Source organism: Arachis ipaensis, chromosome B6 (assembly GCF_059453495.1).
Source record: "Arachis ipaensis isolate K30076 ecotype BB chromosome B6, ASM5945349v1, whole genome shotgun sequence".
Lineage (NCBI taxonomy): Eukaryota > Viridiplantae > Streptophyta > Magnoliopsida > Fabales > Fabaceae > Arachis > Arachis ipaensis.
In genome coordinates, this window is record NC_142441.1 from 131,712,207 (window position 1) to 131,735,448 (window position 23,242).

Consider the following 23,242-nt stretch of genomic DNA (forward strand, 5'->3'; position numbering starts at 1 on the left):
TGCATGCCTAATTTGGTGCAAGGTTGTAAATCCTTGAACACCTCAGGATCTGTGGACCCCACAGGATCACCTCAGGATCTGTGGACCCCACAGGATCCCCACCTACCTCCACTCACTTCTTCTCACCCCTCTTTCACACAATCCCATAAACACTCTTCCCCAAAACTCTTCACCAATCACCTCAATCTCTCTTACCCCCCTCCCTTCCCTATATAAAGCCCTCCATTCTTCTTCATTTTCACACAACACAACCCTCTCTTCCCCTTCTTGGCCGAATACACCCCTCCCCCCTCTTCTCCATATTTTCTTCTTCCTCTTCATCTATTCTTTCTTCTCTTGCTCGAGGGCGAGCAATATTCTAAGTTTGGTGTGGTAAAAGCATAAGCTTTTTATTTTTCCATTACCATTGATGACACCCAAGACCGGAGAATCCTCTAGAAAAGGGAAAGGGAAGACAAAAGCTTCCACCTCCGAGTCATGGGAGATGGAAAGATTCATCTCACAAGCCCATCACTAAGAAAAGGATGGAGCAAACAAGAGAGCCCACTCATGGAGCTCAAGAAACACATGAGGAAGCTCACCATCAAGAAATCCCTGAGATACCTCAAGGGATGCACTTTCCTCTACAAAACTATTGGGAGCAAATCAACACCTCCCTAGGAGAATTAAGTTCCAACATGGGACAATTAAGGGTGGAACATCAAGAGCACTCCATCATCCTTCATGAAATTAGAGAAGATCAAAAAGCAATGAGGGAGGAGCAACAAAGACAAGGAAGAGACATAGAAGAGCTCAAGGACATCATTGGTTCCTCAAGAAGGAGACGCTACCATCACTAAGGTGGATTCATTCCTTGTTCTTACATTCTCTGTTTTTCATTTTCTCTATGTTAAGTGCTTATCCATGTTTGTGTCTTCATTACATGATCATTAGTATTTAGTAACTTTGTCTTAAAGTTATGAATGTCCTATGAATCCATCACCTCTCTTAAATAAAAACTGTTTTAATTCAAAAGAACAAGAAGTACATGAGTTTCGAATTTATCCTTGAACTTAGTTTAATTATTTTTATGTGGTGACAATACTTTTTGGTTTCTGAATGAATGCTTGAACAGTGCATATGTCTTTTAAAGTTGATGTTTAAGAATGTTAAATATGTTGGCTCTTGAAAGAATGATGATAAGGAGACATGTTATTTGATAATCTGAAAAATCATAAAAATGACTCTTGAAGCAAGAAAAAGCAGCAAAGAACAAAGCTTGCAGAAAAAAAAATATAGGCGAAAAAAAATATAAAAAGAAAAAGCAAGCAGAAAAAGCCAAAAGCTCTTAAAACCAAGAGGCAAGAGCAAAAAGCCAATAACCCTTAAAACCAAAAGGCAAGGGTAAATAAAAAGGATCCCAAGGCTTTGAGCATCAGTAGATAGGAAGGCTTAAAGGAATAAAATCCTGGCCTAAGCGGCTAAACCAAGCTGTCCCTAACCATGTGCTTGTGGCATGAAGATGTCAAGTGAAAACTTGAGACTGAGCGGTTAAAGTCAAAGTCCAAAGCAAAAGAAGAGTGTGCTTAAGAACCCTGGACACCTCTAATTGGGGACTTTAGCAAAGCTGAGTCACAATCTGAAAAGGTTCACCCAATTATGTGTCTGTGGCATTTATGTATCCGGTGGTAATACTGGAAAACAAAGTGCTTAGGGCCACGGCCAAGACTCATAAAATAGCTGTGTTCAAGAATCATCATACTGAACTAGGAGAATCAATAACACTATCTGAACTCTGAGTTCCTATAGATGCCAATCATTCTGAACTTCAATGGATAAAGTGAGATGCCAAAACTATTCAAGAGGCAAAAAGCTACAAGTCCCGCTCATTTAATTGGAACTATGTTTCATTGATAGTTTGGAATTTATAGTATATTCTCTTCTTTTTATCCTATTTGATTTTTAGTTGCTTGGGGACAAGCAACAATTTAAGTTTGGTGTTGTGATGAGCGGATAATTTATACGCTTTTTGGATTGTTTTTAGTATGTTTTTAGTAGAATCTAGTTACTTTTAGGGATGTTTTCATTAGTTTTTATGTTAAATTCACATTTCTGGACTTTACTATGAGTTTGTGTGTTTTTCTGTGATTTCAGATATTTTCTGGCTGAAATTGAGGGACTTGAGCAAAAATCAGATTCAGAGGTTGAAGAAGGACTGTTGATGCTGTTGGATTCTGATCTCCCTGCACTCAAAGTGGATTTTTGGGAGCTACAGACCTCAAAATGGTGCGCTTCCAATTGCGTTGTAAAGTAGACATCCAGGGCTTTCCAGAAATATATAATAGTCTATACTTTGGCCGAGTTTAGATGACATAAAAGGGCGTTGAACGTCAGTTCTATGCTGCTGTCTGGAGTTAAACGCCAGAAACACGTCACAAGCCAGAGTTGAACGCCAGAAATACGTTACAAACTGGCGTTCAACTCCAAGAATGACCTCTGGACGTGTAACATTCAAGCTTAGCCCAAGCACACACCAAGTGGAACCCGGAAGTGGATTTATGCATCAATTACTTACTTCTGTAAACCCTAGTAACTAGTTTAGTATAAATAGGACTTTTTACTATTGTATTAGACATCTTTGGATGCCTAGTTCTTAGATCATGGGGGCTGGCCATTCGGCCATGCCTGAACCATTATCACTTATGTATTTTCATACGGTAGAGTTTCTGCACTCCATAGATTAAGGTGTGGAGCTCTGCTGTTCCTCAAAGATTAATGCAAAGTACTACTGTTTTTCTATTCAATTCAACTTATTCTGCTTCTAAGATATTCATTCGCACTTCAACCTGAATGTGATGAGCATGACAATCATCATCATTCCCCACGAACGCGTGCCTGACAACCACTTCTGTTCCACCTTAGATTGAATGAGTATCTCTTGGATCTCTTAATCAGAATCTTCGTGGTATAAGCTAGATTGATGGCAGCATTCATGAGAGTCCGGAAAGTCTAAACCTTGTCTGTGGTATTCTGAGTAGGACTCTGGGATTGAATGACTGTGATGAACTTCAAACTCGCGAGTGCTAGGCATAGTGACAGACGCAAAAGGAGGGTGAATCCTATTCCAGTATGATCGAGAACCTCAGATAATTAGCCGTGCTGTGACAGAGTATTTGGACCATTTTCACAAGAGGATAGGATGCAGCCATTGACAAGGGTGATGCCTCCAGACGATTAGCCATGCCCATCGGACCATTTTCCAGAGAGGATTAAAAGTAGCCATTGACAACGGTGATGTCCTTACAAAAAGCCAGCCATGGAAAGGAGTAAGACTGATTGGATAAAGACAGCAGGAAAGCAGAGGTTCAGAGGAACGAAAGCATCTCTATACACTTATTTGAAATTCTCACCAATGATATACATAAGTGTTTTTATCCTTATTTTCTATCTATTTATTATTTATGTTCGAAAACTCCATAACTATTTTATATCCGCCTAACTGAGATTTACAAGGTGACCATAGCTTGCTTCATACCAACAATCTCCGTGGGATCGACCCTTACTCACGTAAGGTTTATTACTTGGACGACCCAGTGCACTTGCTGGTCAGTTGTATCGAAGTTGTGAATGAAAAACGATTTATTAAGACGTGCGTACAGAGTTTCTGGCGCCGTTGCCTGAGATCACAATTTTGTGCACCAAAAGGCAAGGAAGAGACATAGAGGAGCTCAAGAGCACCATTGGTTCTTCAAGAAGAGGAAGACGCCACCCTCATTAAGGTGGACCCATTCCTTAATCTCCTTGTTCTTATTTTCCTGTTTTTCGTTTACTATGCTTCATGTTTAATTATGTTTGTGTCTTTACTATATGATCACTAGTACCAAAGTGTCTATGTCTTCAAGATATGAATGTCCTATGAATCCATCACCTTTCTTAAGTGAAAATTGTTTTCTGAAAAAGAAAAAGAAGTACATGAATTTCGAATATTAAAATAGTTTAATTATTTTGATGTGGTGGCAATACTTTTTGTTTTCTGAATGAATGCTTGAACAGTGCATATGTCTTTTGAATTTGTTGTTTATGAATGTTAAAATTGTTGGCTCTTGAAAGAATGATGAAAAAGGAGAAATGTTATTTGATAATCTGAAAAATCATAAAAATGATTCTTGAAGCAAGAAAAAGCAGTGAAGAACAAAGCTTGCAGAAAAAAATACGAAAAAAAAGAGAGAGCAAGAAAAAGAAAAAGCAAGCAGAAAAAGCCAAAAGCTCTTTAAACCAAAAGGCAAGAGCAAAAAGCCAATAGCCCTTAAAACCAAAAGGCAAGGGTAATAAAAAGGATCCAAGGCTTTGAGCATCAGTGGATAGGAGGGCCTAAAGGAATAAAATCCTAGCCTTAGCGGCTAAACCAAGCTGTCCCTAACCATGTGATTGTGGCGTGAAGGTGTCAAGTGAAAACTTGAGACTGAGCGGTTAAAGTCGAGGTCCAAAGCAAAAAAAAAACAGAGTGTGCTTAAGAACCCTGGACACCTCTAATTGGGGACTTTAGCAAAGCTGAGTCACAATCTGAAAAGGTTCACCCAGTTATGTGTCTGTGGCATGTATGTATCCGGTGGTAATACTGGAAAACAGAGTGCTTAGGGCCACGGCCAAGACTCATAAAGTAGCTGTGTTCAAGAATCAACATACTGAACTAAGAGAATCAATAACACTATCTAAATTTTGAGTTCCTATAGATGCCAATCATTCTGAACTTCAAAGGATAAAGTGAGATGCCAAAACTGTTCAGAAGCAAAAAGCTAATAGCCCCGCTCATCTAATTAACACTGATCTTCATAGATGTTTTTGGAATTCATTGTATATTCTCTTCTTTTTATCCTACTTTGTTTTTATTTGCTTGGGGAAAAGCAACAATTTAAGTTTGGTGTTGTGATGAGCGGATAATTTATACGCTTTTTGGCATTGTTTTTACTTAGTTTTTAGTATGATTTAGTTGGTTTTTAGTATATTTTTATTAGTTTTTAATTAAAAATCACATTTCTGGACTTTACTATGAGTTTGTGTGTTTTTCTGTAATTTTAGGTATTTTCTGGCTGAAATTGAGGGAGCTGAGCAAAAATCTGATTCAGGCTGAAAAAGGACTGCTGATGCTGTTGGATTCTGATCTCCCTGCACTCAAAGTGGATTTTCTGGAGCTACAGAACTCCAAATGGCACGCTCGCAATTGCGTTGGAAAGTAGACATCCAGGGCTTTCCAGCAATATATAATAGTCCAAACTTTGCTCAAGGATAGATGACGTAAACTGGCGTTCAACGCCAGTTCCATGTTGCAGTCTGGCGTCCAGCGCCAGAAACAAGTTACAAGTTGGAGTTCAACGCCAGAAGCAGGTTACAACCTGGCGTTGAACGTCCAAAATAGCCCAGGCACGTGAGAAGCTTAAGTCTCAGCCCCAGCACACACCAAGTGGGCCCTAGAAGTGGATTTCTGCGCTATCTATCATAATTTACTCATTTTCTGCAAACCTAGGTTACTAGTTTAGTATTTAAACAACTTTTAGAGATTTATTTTGTATCTCATGACATTTTTAGATCTGAACTTTGTACTCTTTGACGGCATGAGTCTCTAAACTCCATTGTTGGGGGTGAGGAGCTCTGCAGCGTCTTGATGAATTAATGCAATTATCTCTGTTTTCCATTCAAACACGCTTGTTCCTATCTAAGATGTTCATTCGCGCTTCACTATGAAGAAGGTGATGATCCGTGACACTCATCACCTTCCTCAATCCATGAACATGTGCCTGACAACCACCTCCGTTCTACATCAGATTGAATGAGTATCTCTTAGATTTCTTAATCAGAATCTTCGTGGTATAAGCTAGAATTGATGGCGGCATTCATGAGAATCTGGAAAGTCTAAACCTTGTCTGTGGTATTCCGAGTAGGATTCAAGGATTGAATGGCTGTGACGAGCTTCAAACTCGCGATTGTTGGGCGTAGTGACAGACGCAAAAGAATCAAGGGATTCTATTCCGACATGATCGAGAACCAACAGATGATTAGCCGTGCTGTGACAGAGCATTTGGAGCATTTTCACTGAGAGGACGGGAAGTAGCCATTGACAACGGTGACACCTTACATACAGCTTGCCATGGAAGGAGCCTTGCGTGTGTGAAGAGGAGTACAAGAGAAAAACTGAAATAAAGAAGACAAAGCATCTCCAAAACCCCAACATATTCTCCATTATTGAGTAACAAGTATTTGTTTTATGCCCTTTGACTTTTTACAATTAAAACTAAGAATTATTATTGATATTATATCCTGACTAAGAGTTACAAGATAACCATAGCTTGCTTCAAATCAACAATCTCCGTGGGATTCGACCCTTACTCACGTAAGGTATTACTTGGACGACCCAGTGCACTTGTTGGTTAGTGGTACGAGTTGTGAAACGTGTGATTCACAATTCGTGCACCAGAGACATAAAACTTTTGCTATGTCATTTGGTTTATTACAAATTGTTAATCCCCTAAATTAATAACTACATTAATAAACATATGCTTAACAATAACATAGCATACTAGCATTTAAACCTAACATCATATCTGTGTATTTAAACAAATTCTAACCTAAGTTAATAACCTTAATTAATAACTAAATCAATAACATCCTATTTAACGTGTACCCAACATCATATCCTAACATTTAAACCGATTTTAACATGTACTGCATACTACCTACGTAAAACTACCCTACTTAGGGAGCAACATCTATGCAAAATCATAACCATAAAAGGGAAAACAATACTAACCTCAAAGTACTCTGCCCCTGCAATGTGCCAAGTCGCGTTGAGTCTGTTAATGTCTCCATCATGGTTACTAGCACGTGTCATATTCTTCAAGTAACTCATAAATTTAATTAAAAAATGTGGGAGAAAACAACAACAACAAAGTCTTGTCCTACTAGGTGGAGTCGGCTACATGAATAAAAAAAGTCAAAGGATAAAAAGGATGATGTCGACGAGATACATATATAGGCCTCCGCTCCACTTATCTCGTTTAGAGTGTAAATAAAATAAGATAACACGTATCTCGTTTACACTGTAAATGAGATAAGGCCGTTACACAATATATGTATAAATGTGATACGACCACGTCTTCTCCAGCCTTATCTCGTTTATAATGTAAACGAGATACGTGTTAACTAATTTCGTTTATACTATAAACGAGATAAGTGATGTGATGTTTTTCGGTAAAAATGGTGATAAATACATATTTTGATAATTAATATGTTTATTTTATTTATTTTAAAAAGAATCCTAAGAATAATTCACGCCGAAAATTGAAAAACAGAGGCAAGGAATTCTGAACTTCGATAATCCACTCTCCATATTTCCCATTTTTTCCCATCAAGCCACTAAGTGGAAGAATTTTCCTCACACACTCAAGTCTTACACTGCATCCACAATTCACAACTCCTCAAGCTCCTGCTCCGCCGTCTGTAATTAACTGCGTCTGGAGCTCAGCGGTCCGCGTTTCACCGCGCCTCGAGTTTCACCGTCCACGATTCACCACGCTTCTAGCTCCACCGTCTCTTGGTCTCGTGAGTTCTGCCACTGTCGAGTCTCTCCGTCTCGAGCATTGCCCCCTTCATCCAACCAGTGTCGCGGCCGATCTGCCGTCCTCTTCTCCGAACTCTGTTGTTTCATCGTCCTCTTCTTTAGCCCTCCCATTCGTGGTACCATTTTTTGCTTCTACATGCTTTGTTTGTTTTTTTTACCCAGTGAGCTCTAATAATAATTTTGTTGACAATGCTGAAATTTGTTCCTTCAGGCAATTATTAATTTAGATTTTTTTTTGTTCCCTTGTTTAATTTGATTTCAGCGTCGATAAAAGTTAAAAGCATAAAATTTTGCTCCAATTTGAAAGTTCAACAACGTTATGAATGACTATGCTATCTTCTATGTCATTAGATTTATTTTCATTGAGACTTATGTTATTGTTGATGGATAGAATTGTTATATATGCTGGATTATTGATGGGATTGTTATAAATTTATGTTTTCCTTCTTAAGGTGCAGAATTTGAATATATTGTTTGCATGTGCTTTGTAATTTATGTTTTCAATCTAATGGTTCTTACATCAGTAGATTCAATAACGTTATATTATATATTATATACTACATATTACATTCCGCTGCTGCGTTGTGATGTACTTATTACCATTTAGACAGTGCTTATTCTTTGGTTTTGTTGTTCTTTTTTCTTTCCTTTTATTTTCAGACACCAAAAGAATATATTATATATTACATATTACATATTCGAATTGATTTAGTTTTTCATACTTTGGATATGGTAGTTAGATTTTTGGTAAGTTATCCTTGTTGAAGTTTTTGACATAATCTTTGAAGTTAGGTGTTTTCTTGCCATTCATGGTTTTTGAAAGAAAAAAAATAAGTAATGAAAGATAAACAAATAAGTTATCCTTGTTCTATTTTAATAGTGCTTGCTTGGCCCAAGAAAAAAAATAAATAAATATAAAGGAGAATGTGCTCTCTAGTTTTTAGTTTAAGACACATATTTACTAATAACTTGGGGTGGGAGAATTTGATAATGAAAACGAATGGGGGTATCAGACACATAGGGGGAGGAAAAGGGAGAGAGGAATGGCAGCTCCATGATTCATTCATGTAGAACTATCAGTGATACACCAATCTCGAAAGACAGCAACCTGATGTTCAAAATCAGTTGTATATCCAATATACGTTGTGACTGTCTGTATGATAATGAAGTAATTGTGTGTCATAATGGTGTTGCTTGGGTAAATGAAAAATTTGTGATGCATAAAAAATAGGTTATAACTTATAAGAAAGAAGGGATGAATTGGGTTCTGTTGCTCAAAAATATTTTACCCTTTTGATGAATGAATCACTTCTTTTTATAGGTAAAGTTTACATGAATGATGCATGTAACAGAGTAGATTCTTAGAATAGATTGGCCAAATATCAAACACACTTGTTTGATATTTTAAATTTACATTTATTACGTTTTTTTATTTTTGAACATGAGGTTGCTGTCTTCCGAGGTTGGTGTGTCACCGATAGTTCTACATGAATGAATCATGAGCTACAGTTCCTCTCTCCCTCTCCCTCTCCCTATGTATTTGAAGCTCCCATTTGTTTTCATTACAAAACTGTTATTGGTAAAATATGTGTCTTAATGGGCTGCACATATTTTTTTTAACAAAAATAGAAAAACAAACCCAAAATGAGATCAACTAATAACAGAATTTCAAACTCCCATAAAAATATATTGACAGTTAATAGTGAAACAACACACCACTACACCCTCAACACAAATGAATAACTTAAGTTTCAAACATCTAAAACACATGGCACCTGATGATCAGTCCTTAGATCAGTCAGAATGAGTAGACAGGGCTCGTTATTGGATGTCGGCATTTGATTAGTAAATGTTCAAGGAGTGTGCCTTCCAGCAATTGCATTCGCACCCATGTATTGTGCAAACTTTGATATCCTGTGGGTTCTTGATAGCAACAATAATCCTTGCAGCAAGATGGAGCCTCTCCCATGTCTTACCAAGGTTAATTATGTAAATACCTGGGAACAAGGAATACAAAAATTCAACCAAACATAAAAATACTTTCATTCAGTAGCTGTAGCATCAGAAAGATTACAGAAATGTTGAGGTTTGACAAGTTTTCTTTTTCATAAGCTCTATTGTAAAATTATGATAATAAGTTGTTTTGAAATTTGAACACAATATGGTCATACAAAATACACTTACTCATATCAAAATCATTATTAGAAATTAAATTGACTCTTTCAATAGACAACACACCATATAAAGAAAAATTGACGAACCACTAGATTATAACAAATTTATAGGTATATAACAAAAAAGAACCCTAGATACAGGAAAAGACAAATATAAAGGTAAAAACTCAGGTACAGTCAGCTTCACCTGAAGTTGATAACTGAGAGTCGTTAGTTGAAAATTTAGTCAAATCAGTCAAATTATTTAACCGCTCTCAACTATCAACCTCACGTGAAATTGACTGTACCTGAGTTTTCACCAAATATAAAAAATTGAATAGAAAATTCACAAAAGATTCACAATTGACACACTCTTCAATAATATTCAGATTCAGAATCCCAAAAGATAAATAAAAAATATTATGTGTGAATGGGAAAGCAAGACTGACCTCTTAGAAGTGTGCCTTCCATCAATTGCATTAGCACCAGCTTATTGGGAAAATTTCAAGATTGCTCGCTGACTACATGGTCTAGCAGACTGACCAATGATATCCTGAGGGTTCTCAATAGCAACAATAATACTGCTTAGATATTTAAGTTGCCGAAGCAAAGAGCTCAATTCAAAAAGCAAGAATTTAGAGCTAGAGAACATAAGTTGAAATTGCAACCCCGGAAGACAGAAGACTACGATCTAGGAGGAAACTTTGCCAAGTGAAAATTTTCCAGTTAAACATTGCGCAATGTTGTATACTACCATGGAAATTCAACTTTTTTTAAATGGAGAAACATAGAGGTTCAAAAATAAATATCCTATTATCCAAGTTCTAAACCAGAAACTTTTGCAGCAGCAGTTAACAAAAATGTTATACAGCTATTTTCTATGATTACATCAGCAAATTTAAAACCAGCATCAAATTTCATACTGAATTACTTTGACATCACAGAAAGTGATAATAAGAGGAGAAAAAGAGAAAGAAAAACTGAATTCAGATTTGAAACATTATAAGAACTTGATAACAATAATCAGATATGAGGAAAAAGAAAGATGCAGATGAGAGGGACTCTGGTAACTATAGTTGATGTCATGCTTGACTTACAACGTAAATTATACGGTGAGTTTCTATTTTAGAGTATGCACTTGCAAGTAGAAGTTGTCTATTCTTGAAAGCATGCAAGAGCTAAAACCTAGAGTATAGCTTTGTAAACCTCAACTAAACCTCATTTTCTTGAAGTGCTGAGTGCTTTCTCTTCTTGGTTGACAAGCATCTTTCCCTCAACAAAATTGCAGAATGCTACAGTTACTCCAAGATGCTTCTCCATTTTCTTTACAATAAACACTTTGCACTCTTCACATATGGTTAGCACTGTACCATCCTTACCAAGCCGACCAGTTCGGCCTGCTCGGTGTGCATAGTGAGTTGAATCCGTAGGTAAGTCCAGATTAACCACGAGATCACATTCTACCACATCTAAATCTCTAGCTAATAATTCATTTGTCACCAGAACTCTCACCTCGTCATTCTTGAATTTCTTCAAAGTTGATGACCTAGCAAGCTTCCCAAGATCCCCATGCAACTCTGCCGCTTTCATTCCACGGGCCTCCAGCTTGAAGATGTCATCCTTTAGTTGCTTAGTGTTGTTCATGAAAGCTATTATAACTTTTGCATCCAGGGCATGAATACACTTTCTCATGGTATCAACCTTGTGCTGTAACCTCGCTGCACAGTAATAGTATTTCAAAGCCAGAGGCAAACTCTCTACTGATGCCTGAGATGGCTTAGTTGGGTCTGGAGTAGAACCGACTGAAGGCCTTGACAAATTGATAGGGCTCGAAGGCGAGATAGTATCAAGTGGGATAACTTACTTAGCTTGGACAAGAAGTGGATCACATCCCCAGCTTCTCGCTGCTCTTACAACAGAAAATGCCACAGTTGCAGACACCATAATTAATTAACGCCCAGTCCTTTTAACATTTGGATCCAGGTCTGCACCTGATCTCCTGCCTACATGCTGCAATATCCGGTGCATGTCCTCCCGAAAATTGAATGACAAGAGCTCATCAACTTCATCCAATACCAAATAACGACAGCCATGTGTCCAAAGCTTTCTTGCTGCACTATGTTCCGCTATCCTTCCAGGTGTGCCAACAATAATGGCAGGTTTATTCTTCTTGAGAGTTTCTTCCTGCCTGGTTCGGTTTGCACCTCCCACAAGCTGCTAAACCACTTTCTTGTTCTGCACTCCTAGTATCTTCTTAAACTTACTCACTATCTGCATCCCTAGCTCCCTAGAGGAAGCAACAACCACTGCTTCTATTCCCATTTTCCCACCAGAATCACCACCACTGGAACTCTTGGAAACTTTGTTCATCAGTGGAGCAATAGATGATAGTATAGGAAGAAGATAAGCCAATGTCTTCCCTGAACCCGTGTAAGACTGAATTATGACATCATGGTTCTGCAGAATGGTAGGAACAGCTACAGACTGAACCCCAGTTGGAACACTGATCCCCTCTTTCTCAAGTCTCTCAATTAGAACAAGGGGCAACCCAAGTTCAGAGAACGATTTTACTGCAAATGGGGCAGCCTTGATTTGTTGTTTCTTCCTATCAACAATCCCGAACGCTTTCTTCTTCTCACTGGAACCAATAGGTTTCCCTATGCCTTTGCTCTTAAGGGACCCCGGGGATGAACCCAACAATGGCTTTACCTTACTGCTAGACTTGCCACCTTTGTTAATTGGTTTATCAACTTCACTTTGGAAACTAACACTTGAGAGGGTTAAGGAACCATGATTGGGTGGTTCCACTTGGCTCTTACAATGAATACTTGTGTGCAACAAAGAAGAAGTATTTTTATGAGTAACCAATGCTTTTCTAATGGGGAAGGACTCTCCAACAAGAAGAAGAAACCTAGATGGCATCAAAGCTGGCAGCATTGATGTAAACTTTACCTATAAAAAGAAGTGATTCATTCATCAAAAGGGTAAAATATTTTTGAGAAAAATAACCCAAATCATCCCTTCTTTCTTATAAGTTAAAACCTATTTTTATGCATCACAATTTTTTCATTTACCCAAGCATCACCATTATCACACACAATTACTTCATTATCATATAAACAGTCACAACATATATTGGGTATACATAAAAGATTGTCTCTGATTTTGAACATAAGGATGCTGTCTTCCGAGGTTGGTGTGTCACCGATAGTTCTACATGAATGAATCATGGAGCTGTCGTTCCTCTCTCCCTCTTCCTCCTCCTATGTGTCTGAAGCAACCATTTGTTTTCATTATCGAATTCTCCCACCCTAAGTTATTAGTAAATATGTGTCTTAAACTAAAAATAAGACAACACATGCCCCTTGATATTTATTTATTTTTTTAATTGGGCCAAGCAAGCATGATTAAAATAGAACAAGGTCATTGTAATAGTCCAAAATAACAATGCAGTACCTTCCTTTTTTTTCCATTATTTATTTGTTTATCTTTCAGAAACCATGAATGGAAAGAAAACACCGAACTTCAAAGATTATATCAGAAACTTTAACAAGGATAACTTACCAAAAATCTAACTACGATATCCAAAGTATGAGAAACTAAATCAATCTGAATAAAAGGAAAGAAAAAGGAACAACAAAACCAAAGAATATGCACTGTCTAAATGTCAGTAGGTACATCACAACGCAACAGAGGAATGTAATATATAATATAACGTTACTGAATCTGCTGAAGTAAGAACCATTAGATTGAAAACATAAATTTAAATGCACATGCAAACAAAATGTTCAAATACTGCACCTCAAAAAGGAAAACATAAATTTATAAGAATCCCATCAACAATCCAGCATACATAACAATTCTATCCATCAAACAATAACATAAGTCTCATTGAAAACATAAATCTAATGACATTGAACATAGCATAGTCATTCATAACATTGTTGAACTTTGAAATTGGAACAAAATTTTATGCTTTTAACTTCTATCGACACTGAAATTAAATTAAATAAGGGAACAAAAAAATCTAAATTAATAATTGCGCGAAGGAACAAATATCAGCACTGTCTGAAGAACTATTATTAGAGCTCATTGGGGAAAAAAACAAAGCATGTGGAAGCAAAAAATGGTACCACGAAGGGGAGGGCTGGAAAAGAGGACGTCGAAAAAACAGAGCTCGGAGAAAAGGACGGCGGGTCAGCCGCGACGTTGGCAAGCCGAAGGTGACAATGCTCGAGACGGAGAGACTCGACGGTGGCAGAACTCACGAGACCAAGAGACGGTGGAGCTTGAAGCGCAGTGAATACGGACAGCGAAGCTCGAGGCGCGGTGACATGCGGATTACGGAGCTCTAGGCGCATTTAATCGCGGACGGTGGAGCAGGAGCTTGAGGCGTTGTGAATGGTTGACGCTGTGTGAGACTTGAGTGTGTGAGGATGATTCTTCCACTTAGTGGCTTGATGGGAAGAAAATGGGATATATGGAGAGTGGATTATCAAAGTTTAGAATCCTCTGCCTCTATTTTTCAATTTTTGGCTTGGATTATCCTTAGGATTCTTTTTTAAATAAATAAAATAAATATATTAATTACCAAAATATGTATTTACCACCGTGTTTACCGAAAAGCATCACATCATTTATCTCGTTTACACTATAAACAAGATAACGCTCCAGAATACGTGGTCGTATCACGTTTATACATGTATTGTGTAACAGACTTATCTCGTTTACAGTGTTAATGAGATACGTGTTAACTTATTTCATTTACATTATAAACGAGATAAGTGGAGCGGATGCCTATATATGTATCTCGTCCATTGCATTCTTTTTATCCTTTGACTTTTTTTTATTCATGTAGCCAACTCCACCTAGTAGGACAAGGCTTTATTGTTGTTGTTTTCTCCCACCTTTTTTAATTAAATTTCTGAGTTACTTGAAGAATATGACGCGTGCTAGTAACCATGATGGAGACATTAACAGACTCAACACGACTTGGCACATTGCAGGGGCATAGTACTTTGAGGTTAGTATTATTTTCCCTTTTATGGTTATGATTTTGCATAGATGTTGCTCCCTTAATAGGGTAGTTTTATGTAGGTAGTATGTAGTACATATTAAGATCGGTCTAAATGATAGGATATGATGTTAGGTACACGTTAAATAGGATGTTATTGATTTAGTTATTAATTAAGGTTATTAACTTAGGTTATAATTTGTTTAAATACACGGATATGATGTTAGGTTTAAATGCTAGTATGCTAGGTTATTGTTAAGCATATGTTTATCAATGTAATTATTAATTTAGGGGATTAACAATTTGTAATAAACCTAATGACATAGCAAAAGTTTTATGTCTCTATACTAAATGTCTAAGTAAGTTGTTTGTTGTGGAGTTTTGTTGTCACTTAGACTAAATAATCTATACAGGTGGCAGATTAAGTCAACACATTTACTTACTAATCGACAAGTACATCTGTATAGATTATTTAGTCTAAGTGACAACAAAACTCCACAACAAACAACTTAGACATTTAGTATAGAGGCATAAATTTTGCTATGTCATTAGGTTTATTACAAATTGTTAATCCCCTAAATTAATAACTACATTAATAAACATATTTCTAACAATAACATAGCATACTAGCATTTAAACCTAACATCATATCCGTGTATTTAAACAAATTCTAACCTAAGTTAATAACCTTAATTAATAACTAAATCAATAACATCCTATTTAACGTGTACCTAACATCATATCCTAACATTTAAACCGATCTTAACAGGTACTGCATACTACCTACATAAAACTACCCTACTTTGGGAGCAACATCTATGCAAAATCATAACCATAAAAGGGAAAACAATACTAACCTCAAAGTACTCTGCCCCTGCAATGTGCCAAGTCGCATTGAGTATATTAATGTCTCTATCATGGTTACTGGCACGCGGTATATTCTTCAAGTAACTCAGAAATTTAATTAAAAAAGGTGGGAGAAAACAACAACAACAAAGCCTTGTCCTACTAGGTGGAGTCGGCTACATGAATAAAAAAAAGTCAAAGAATAAAAAGGATGCTGTGGACGAGATACATATATAGGCCTCCGCTTTACTTATCTCGTTTACAGTGTAAATGAAACAAGTTAACACGTATCTCGTTTACACTATAAACGAGATAAGGCCGTTACACAATATATGTATAAATGTGATACGACCACGTCTTCTCCAGCCTTATCTCGTTTATAATGTAAACGAGATACGTGTTAACTTATGTTGTTTATACTATAAACGAGATAAGTGATGTGATGCTTTTCGGTAAAAACAATGATAAATACATATTTTGATAATTAATATGTTTATTTTATTTATTTAAAAAAGAATTCTAAGAATAATCCAAGCCGAAAATTGAAAAACAGAGGCAAGGAATTCTGAACTTCGATAATCCACTCTCCATATATCCCATTTTTTCCTATCAAGCCACTAAGTGGAAGAATCTTCCTCACACACTCAAGTCTTACACTGCGTCCACCATTCACAACTCCTCAAGCTCCTGCTCTGCCGTCCGCGATTCACCGCGCTTCAAGCTACACCATCTCTTGGTCTCGAGAGTTCTGCCACTGTCGAGTCTCTCCGTCTAGAGCATTGCCCCCTTCGTCCAACCAGCGTCGCGGCCGACCCGCCGTCCTCTTCTCTGAACTCTGTTGTTTCGTCGTTCTCTTCTTTAGCCCTCTCATTCGTGGTACTATTTTCTGCTTTTACATGCTTTGTTTGTTTTTTTTACCCAGTGAGCTCTAATAATAGTTTTTCGGGCAATGCTGAAATTTGTTCCTTTAGGCAATTATTAATTTAGATTTTTGTTCCCTTGTTTAATTTGATTTCAGTGTCGATAGAAATTAAAGCATAAAATTTTGCTCCAATTTGAAAGTTCAACAACGTTATGAATGACTATGCTATGTTCTATGTCATTAAATTTATGTTTTCATTGAGACTTATGTTATTGTTGATGGATGGAATTGTTATGTACACTGGATTGTTGATGGGATTGTTATAAATTTATGTTTTCCTTCTTAAGGTGCAGAATTTGAATATTTTGTTTGCATGTACTTTGTAATTTATGTTTTCAATCTAATGGCTCTTAGTTCAGTAGATTCAGTAACGTTATATTATATATTACATACTACATATTACATTCCGCTGCTGCGTTGTGATGTACTTATTGCCATTTAGACCGTGCTTATTCTTTGGTTTTGTTGTTCCTTTTTCTTTCCTTTTTATTTTCAGACACCAAAAGAATATATTACATATTACATATTACATATTCAAATTGATTTAGTTTTTCATACTTTGGATATTGTAGTTAGATTTTTGGTAAGTTATTCTTGTTGAAGTTTTTGAAATAATCTTTGAAGTTAGGTGTTTTCTTACCATTCATGGTTTCTGAAAGATAAAAAAAGAAGTAATGAAAAAAAGGAAGGTGTTGCATTGTTATTTTGGACTATTTCAGTGAACTTGTTCTATTTTAATAGTGCTTGCTTGGCCCAAGAAAAAAATAAATAAATATAAAAAGGAATGTGCTGTCTAGTTTTTAGTTTAAGAAACATATTTACTAATAACTTTGGATAGGAGAATTTGATAATGAAAATGAATGGGGGAATCAGACACATAGGGAGAGGAAAAGGGAGAGAGGAATGGCAGCTCCATGATTCATTCATGTAGAACTATCGATGACACACCAACCTCGGAAGACAGCAACCTCATGTTCAAAATCAGTTGTATACCCAATATATCTTGTGATTGTTTGTATGATAATGAAGTAATTGTGTGTCATAATGGTGTTTCTTGGGTAAATAAAAAATTTGTGATGCATAAAAAATAGGTTATAACTTATAAGAAAGAAGGGATGAATTGGGTCCTTTTTCTCAAAAATATTTTACCCTTTTGATGAATGAATTACTTCTTTTTATAGGCAAAGTTTACATCAATGATGCATGTAACAGAGTAGATTCTTAGAATAGATTGGCCAAATATCAAACACACTTGTTTGATATTCTAAATTTACAATTATTACGTTGTTTTATTTTTGAACATGAGGTTGCTGTCTTCCGAGGTTGGTGTATCACCGATAGTTCTACATGAATGAATCATGGAGCTACAGTTCCTCTCTCCCTTTCCCTCTCCCTATGTGTCTGAAGCTCCCGTTCGTTTTCATTACGAAATTCTTCCACCCCAAGTTATTGGTAAATATGTGTCTTAATGGGCTGCACATATTTTTTTAATCAAAAATAGGAAAACAAACCTAAAATGAGATCAACTAGTAAAAGAATTTCAAACTCCCATAAAAACATATTGACAGTTAATAGTGAAACAACACACACTACTACACCATCGACACAAATGAATAACATAAGTTTCAAACATCTAAAACACGTGGCACCTGATGATCAGTCCTTGGATCAGTCAGAATGAGTAGACAGGGCTCGTTATTGGATCTCGGCATTTGATTAGTAAATGTTCCAAGAGTGTGCCTTCCAGCAATTGCATTCGCACCCATGTATTGTGCAAACTTTGATATCCTGAGGGTTCTTGATAGCAACAATAATCCTTGCAGCAAGATGGAGCCTCTCCCATATCTTGCCAAGGTTAATTATGTAAATACCTGGGAACAAGGAATACAAAAATTCAACCAAACATAAAAATACTTTCATTCGGTAGCTGTAGCATCAGAAAGATAACAGAAATGTTGAGGTTTGACAAGTTTTCTTTTTCATAAGCTCTATTGTAAAATTATGATAATAAGTTGTTTTGAAATTTGAACACAATGTGGTCATACAAAATACACTTACTCGTATCAAAATCATGATTAGAAATTAAATTGACTCTTTCAATAAATAACACACCATATAAAGAAAAATTGATAAACCACTAGATTATAACAAATTTATGAGTTTATAACAAAAAAGAACCCTAGATACAGGAAAAGACAAATATAAAGGTGAAAATTCAGGTACAGTCAACTACACCTGAAGTTGATAATTGAGACTCGTTAGATGAAAATTTAGTCAAATCAGTCAAATTATTTAATCGCTCTCAACTATCAACTTCACGTGAAATTGACTGCACTTGAGTTTTCACCAAATATAAAAAATTGAATACAAAATTCACAAAAGATTCACAATCAACACACTCTTCAATAATATTCAGATTCAGAATCCCAAAAGATAAATAAAAAATATTATGTGAAAATGGGAAAGCAAGACTGACCTCTTAGAAGTGTGCCTTCCAGCAATTGCATTAGCACCAGTTTACTGAACAACGATATCCTGAGGGTTCTCAATAGCAACAATAATCCTGCTTAGATATTTAAGTTGCCGAAGCAAAGAGCTTGATTCAAAAAGCAGGAATTTAGAGCTAGAAAATATAAGTTGAAATTGCAACCTCGGAAGACAGAAGACTAGGCTCTAGGAGGAAACTTTACCAAGTGAAAATTTTCTAGTTAAACATTGCGCAAAGTTGTATACTACCATGGAAATTCAACTTTTTTTTTAAATGGAGAAACATAGAGGTTCAAAAATGAATATCCTATTCTCCAAGTTCTAAACCAGAAACTTCTGCAGCAGCAAATTTCATACTGAATTACTTGGACGTCACAGAAAGTGATAATAAGTTGAGAAAAAGAGAAAGAAAAACTGAATTCAGATTTAAAACATTATAAGAACTTGATAACAACAATCAGATATGAGGAAAAAGAAAGATGCTAATGAAGGGGACTCTGTCAACTATAGTTGATGACATGCTTGACTTACAACATAAATTATAAGGTGAGTTTTTGTTTTAGAGTATGCACTTGCAAGTAGAAGTTGTCTATTCTTGAAAACATGCAAGAGCTAAAACCTAGAGTATAGCTTTGTAAACCTCAACTAAACCTCATTTTCTTGAAGTGCTGAGTGCTTTCTCTTCTTGCTTGACAAGCATCTTTCCCTCAACAAAATTGCAGAACGCCATAGTTACTCCAAGCTGCTTCTCCATTTTCTTCACAATAAAAACTTCGTACTCTTCACATATGGTTAGCACTGTACCATCCCTACCAAGCCGACCAATTCGGCCTGCTCGGTGTGCATAGTGAGTTGAATCCGTAGGTAAGTCCAAATTAACCATGAGATCACATTCTGCCACATCCAAACCTCTAGCTGATAATTCATTTGTCACAAGAACTCTCACCTCGCCATTCTTGAATTTCTTCAAACTTGATGACCTAGTAAGCTTCCCAAGATCCCCATGCAACTCTGTCGCTTTCATTCTACAGGCCTCCAGCTTGAAGACGACATCCTTTAGTTGCTTAGTGTTGTTCTAGAAAGCTATTACAACTTTTGCATCCAGGGCATGAATACACTTTCTCATGGTATCGACCTTGTGCTATAACCTCGCTACACAGTAATAGTGTTTCAAAGCCAGAGGCAAACTCTTTACTGATGCCTGAGATGGCTTAGTTGGGTCTGGAGTAGAACCGACTAAAGGCCTTGACAAATTGATATGGCTCGAAGGCGAAACAGTATCAAGCGGGATAACTTACTTAGCTTGGACAAGAAGTGGATCACATCCCCAGCTTCTCGCTGCTCTTACAACAGAAAACGGCAGAGTTGCAGACACCATAATTAATTGACGCCCAGTCCTTTTAACATTTGGATCTGGTCTGCACATGATCTCCTGCCTACATGCTCCAATATCTGGTGCATGTCCTCCCGAAAATTGAATGACAAGAGCTCATCAACTTCATCCAATACCAAATAACGACAGCCATGTGTCCAAAGCTTCCCTGCTGCACTAAGTTCCGCTATCCTACCAGGTGTGCCAACAACAATGGCAGGTTTATTCTTCTTGAGAGCTTCTTCCTGCCTGGTTTGGTTTGCACCTCCTACAAGCTATTGAACCACTTTCTTGTTCTCCACTCCTAGTATCTTCTTAAACTCCCTCACTATCTGCATCCCTAGCTCCCTTGAGAGAGCAACAACCACTGCTTCTATTCCTATTTTCCCACCAGAATCACCATCACTGGAACTCTTGGAAACTTTGTTCATCAGTGGAACAATAGATGATAGTATAGGAAGAAGATAAGCCAATGTCTTCCCCGAACCCGTGTAAGACTGAATTATGACATCATGGTTCTGCAGAATGGTAGGAACAGCTGCAGACTGAACTTCAGTTGGAACACTGATCCCCTCTTTCTCCAGTCTCTCAATCAGAACAAGGGGCAACCCAAGTTCAGTGAATGATTTTACTGCAAATGGAGCAGCGTTGATTTGTTGTTTCTTCCGCTCAACAATCCCAAACGCTTTCTTCTTCTTACTGGAACCAATATGTTTCCCTATGCCTTTGCTCTTAAGGGACCCAGGGGATGAACCCAACAATGGCTTTACCTTACTGCTAGACTTGCCACCTTTGTTAATTGGTTTATCAACCTCACTTTGAAAACTAACACTTGAGAGGGTTAAGGAACCATGATTGGGTGGTTCCACTTGGCTCATACAATGAATACTTATGTGCAACAAAGAAGAAGCATTTTTATGAGTAGCCAATGCTCTTCTAATGGGAAATGACTCTCCAACAAGAAGAAAAAACCTAGATGGCATCAAAGCTGGCATCATTGATGTAAACGTTAGCTATAAAAAGAAGTGATTCATTCATCAAAAGGGTAAAATATTTTTGAGAAAAAGAACCCAAACCATCCCTTCTTTCTTATAAGTTAAAACCTATTTTTTATGCATCATAAATTTTTCATTTACCCAAGCATCACCATTATCACACATAATTACTTCATTATCATACAAACAGTCACAACATATATTCGGTATACATAAAAGATTGTCTCTGATTTTGAACATGAGGATGCTGTTGGTGTGTCACCGATAGTTCTACATGAATGAATCATGGAGCTGTCGTTCCTCTCTCCCTCTTCCTCCCTCTATGTGTCTGAAGCCCTCATTAGTTTTTATTATCAAATTCTCCCACCCCAAGTTATTAGTAAATATGTGTCTTAAACTAAAAATAAGACAGTACATGCCCCTTGTTATTTATTTATTTTTTTATTTGGGCCAAGCAAGCATGATTAAAATAGAACAAAGTCACTGTAATGGCCCAAAACAACAATGCAGTACCTTCCTTTTCTTCCATTACTTATTTGTTTTTCTTTCAGAAACCATGAATGGCAAGAAAACACTGAACTTCAAAGATTATGTCAGAAACTTTAACAAGGATAACTTACCAAAAATCTAACTACGATATCCAAAGTATGAGAAACTAAATCAATCTGAATATGTAATATGTAATATGTAATATATTCTTTTGGTGTTTGGAAATAAAAGGAAAGAAAAAGGAACAACAAAACCAAAGAATATGCACTGTCTAAATGTCAGTAGGTACATCACAACGCAGTAGAGGAATGTAATACATAATATAACGTTACTGAATCTGCTGAAGTAAGAACCATTAGATTGAAAACATAAATTTAAAAGCACATGCAAACAAAATATTCAAATACTGCACCTCAAAAAGGAAAACATAAATTTATAACAATCCCATCAATAATCTAGCATACATAACAATTCTATCCATCAATAATAACATAAGTCTCAATAAAAACATAAATCTAATGACATAGAACATAGCATAGTCATTCATAACATTGTTGAACTTTCAAATTGGAACAAAATTTTATGCTTTTAACTTCTATCGACACTGAAATTAAATTAAACAAGGGAACAAAAAAATCTAAATTAATAATTGCCGGAAGGAACAAATATCAGCACTGTCCGAAGAACTATTATTAGAGCTCACTGGGGAAAAAAAACAAAGCATGTGAAAGCAGAAAATGGTACCTCGAATGGGAGGGCTGGAAAAGAGGACGTCGAAAAAATAGAGCTCGAAGAAGAGGACGACGGGTCAGCTGCAAAGTTGGCAAGATGAAGGTGACAATGCTAGAGACGGAGAGACTCGACGGTGGCAGAACTCATGAGACCAAGAGACCGTGGAGCTTGAAGCGCAGTGAATCGTGGACGGCGAAGCTCGAGGCGCGGTGAAACGCAAACCACGGAGCTCTAAGCGCATTTAATCGCGAACGGCGGAGCAGGAGCTTGAGGCGTTGTGAATGGTGGACGTTGTGTGAGACTTGAGTGTGTGAGGATGATTCTTCCACTTAGTGGCTTGTTGGGAAAAAATGGGATATATGGAGAGTAGATTATCGAAGTTCAGAATCCCCTGCCTCTGTTTTTCAATTTTCGGCTTGGATTATCCTTAGGATTCTTTTTTAAATAAATAAAATAAACATATTAATTACCAAAATATGTATTTACCACTATTTTTACCAAAAAGCATCACATCACTTATCTCGTTTATAGTATAAACGAAATAAGTTAACACGTATCTCGTTTACACTATAAACAAGATATTGCTAGAGAAGACGTGGTCGTATCACGTTTATACATGTATTGTGTAACGGACTTAT

General features: G+C 36.7%; 2 pseudogenes; both read right to left on the reverse strand.

Annotated features, from left to right (window-relative positions):
* Positions 1–10,937: 10,937 nt before the first annotated feature.
* LOC107647296 (DEAD-box ATP-dependent RNA helicase 47A-like) lies at positions 10,938–12,675 on the reverse strand (annotated as a pseudogene).
* A 6,893-nt stretch (positions 12,676–19,568) lies between these two features.
* On the reverse strand, positions 19,569–21,383 carry LOC107647295 (DEAD-box ATP-dependent RNA helicase 47A-like; annotated as a pseudogene).
* Between the last annotated feature and the right edge of the window lie 1,859 nt (positions 21,384–23,242).